At 34.8% G+C, this 2,994-nt stretch overlaps 1 long non-coding RNA gene across 1 annotated transcript in view; it reads right to left on the bottom strand.

Annotated features, from left to right (window-relative positions):
* The window catches only part of LOC122534870, an 18,931-nt gene extending 18,351 nt beyond the window's left edge, over positions 1-580 (bottom strand). The window contains exons 1-2 of the long non-coding RNA XR_006308009.1: positions 569-580; positions 95-100 (exon numbers count right to left, since the gene is read on the bottom strand). This is a non-coding gene — a long non-coding RNA (uncharacterized LOC122534870). The remainder of the gene's footprint in view (positions 1-94; positions 101-568) is intronic.
* Between the last annotated feature and the right edge of the window lie 2,414 nt (positions 581-2,994).

Raw genomic sequence — 2,994 nt, 5'->3', positions numbered from 1 at the left:
TAATTCTGGTCCAGTGCATTTGTTTCTCCACTTCTATCTCTCTGTTTCGTAGAACTTCGCCTGCCTTTTTTCCTTCTCTCCGTAATAAATCTACGCCTTCCTGGCTGAAGTCGCATTTTTTAAAATGGTCCTGTCTTTAAGGTTTTCCTTAATCCCCTTCTCTGCTTTTCTTTCGTTCAAACACTCCTTGACAATGCTTTCTTCTCTATCCCTCTCAATTTTTCTTTCATACTCCATCGCTCTTTTTGCCTGCATTACTTTCATTTTCGTTCTGTTCGCTTCCTCCAATACCATATAATCAGGTGTTCCTCTGTCCTAGCGTCCATTTTATGTACTTTTTGTGTATTCTTTCGAGTTCTCCGATCTCTTTCCATCCCCAGACTTCTACACCATACACCATCACTCCTGTGACCAGGCTGTCAAAAATTTTCATTCTCCTTATGAAGTCGTCCTTGAAAATTCTCTCCCCTATTCCCCAGGTGAGCCTCATCGTCACATTCGCCTTCTTTGCTAGATGTCTTATATGCTTTTACTGTTGCTTTTCAGCACATAGCCTAAGTACGTAAACTCTCTCACTTCCTCAATCGGCTTTCCTTTCCAGTCCGTTTTCCTTCTCTTCCTCCTTCCTCTCCTAAACACCATTATCTTTGACTTTTCCTCATTCAGTTGCAGCTTCTTCTTGTCCAGATACTTTTCTACTCTTTTCATTATCTCCTTCATTTCTTTTTCCTCGTATGCTAGTAAGACGATGTCATCCGCACGTACAGTACGTAAAATCTGCTGTAGCCAAAGAGATAATAAAGTGATTATGAGAAGAAATTGGTACATCACTGGGCTTGACAGTGTATATGTTAATCACATTAGAAAAAATTATGTTCGTACTATTTGTTGTACTCCATACATAAGAGTTTCTTCATACATAGCGAACATTATCAATCAAATGAAATAGCACCATAGCCTCCAAAAATTTTCCATCAATCTTTTTCATTATTTTTCTCATATGCCTAGCTAATTCATACTAGCCAACATCCAATGTTTTCAAGGAATTATTTATCACTCAGCTCGAACACAGATGGTTCCATATCTTCGAATCGATGCTGAATTTTTACAAAAATTAATTCTAAGCATAACTTTCGAGCTCAAACTTTCTTTTCCGTTATATTCTATTTTAATTGTCGCGAAGATAGAAACGATCCCACAAACCAAGGGTCGCAAATGATCCGTCTTAGAAAATAACATTGAGCTTAATTAAACAGGTTAATACTTGTTTATGATTATTTGAACATGAATACGAATTCAATTGCCACGAGATTGTATCGTACAAGATATACTTTGATAATTACCATCGATAATTATAACTTGGTAATTATGATAATTACAGACGAGCTATATGAATCTTATGCAACGTTATATTTCTGGATGTTCACAGATAATATTAGTTTAACAATACTATTGCTACTTAAATATTATTAGATACTTTCAGTATTTCTCTTTGAATTTATAATTAGCAAAACAATTTTGTCGTTTGCTATTAATTTGTTAAACAAGAATGTTTATTTATATTTCAAATTAGTCAAACTTATTCCATATTTTAGATTGGTCAAACTTATTATTTTACGGATTATCTGTTCCCTTTTTAACAAATTACTTAAATTCAATACAAGTGTAAATCGTGACTCGTGTGACAAATGTATAAAACAGTACTGATTTACAATACACTGTAATGAGACCAGTCAGTAGTAGTCACCTCCCCGTGGTGGCTCTTGGTAATTGATATCGTTTTCCAAATTTTAATTTTTATAAAACGACATCAAGCTAAGAACTACGTATATAATCGTAATAAAGTGATAACATAATATATAATATATTATATTCGAATATTTTCGCGGGCCAGCGAACGTGCCCGAGGGCGAATCCTCGGCGGAATTCTCGGCAAATATTCAACCTCGAACGATCTTTGACGAGAGCTGATGATCGAAAACCACGGTCACGATGGTCGTTTCGATTTTCCAGATTTTTGTGTTCCCTGCGAAAAATGCTTGGACAGTTGGATAAGTTAGATCTCCTTCTTTGAGAGAAAAAGAGAAAGAGAGAGAGAGAGTTGTTGAAAGTAAATTTCCAGCGGACCTTCTCCGCTTCGTTTCCAATTCTTTCCTCTTCTTTCAACGTCGTTTGAATTCTGTTCTGGTCTATAATCTTCGCACTTTTTAGTCGCGAGATTTACTTCATACTACACTTTCCTCGTGCAATCCCTCTTGTTCTACGAAAATTGGAGAAAATGTGAGATTTCTTTTTATTACAGATATGTATTTCTTTTCTCGCACGGTGGATTTCTATGAAATAACGCCTGATAAATTAGAAATCAGTCTGAAAATACAAATCCGGAAAAATCCCGATAAAAAGTGAATATTACAAACCTCGTTTCACTCTGGGGTTTATAATGTATAATTTCGATCATCGTGTCGCGAACGAACACGGACCAGCTCGTTCCAAATTCCGTGGCCATCTCGTTCACACCAAGTTTCCGGGAGTTTGGCAAAGCAAAATGGATCAACTGGAAATCCGTAGTGGCGATATCGTTGGTCTAATTGTCGGTACTGCCCTGCTTGGCCCTCTTGACATGATATTCTAATTAACGATGATAAAAGCCTCTCTTTGCGGCCATTTAAATGTAGAACGGCCGCTGAAAAACTGAAGGATTTGAAAAATCCATAAAAAATAAAAAATCTTAATTACATAAAAATATATACACACATAATACTGAAAAAAATTATTATATTTCCAAATTATATATTGTATTATGTTATATTTATGTGTTATATATTATACGTATATGTCAATATTAACATTTTATTCGTCTGTGAAATAATGTTACATCTACATCGAAAATTATTGAAAATTAAATGTGAACGATTTCTTATTTGCATAGCTATTCTTATGAAAACGATCAATTTAATCTTTGACTGTAATATAAGTATTTTCTACATAAATTAG

This window comes from Frieseomelitta varia, unplaced genomic scaffold (genome assembly GCF_011392965.1).
Source record: "Frieseomelitta varia isolate USP_RPSP 00005682 unplaced genomic scaffold, Fvar_1.2 scaffold_646, whole genome shotgun sequence".
NCBI lineage: Eukaryota > Metazoa > Arthropoda > Insecta > Hymenoptera > Apidae > Frieseomelitta > Frieseomelitta varia.
Note: the sequence above shows the minus strand (reverse complement) of the source record. Positions and strands in the feature narration are given on the sequence as shown.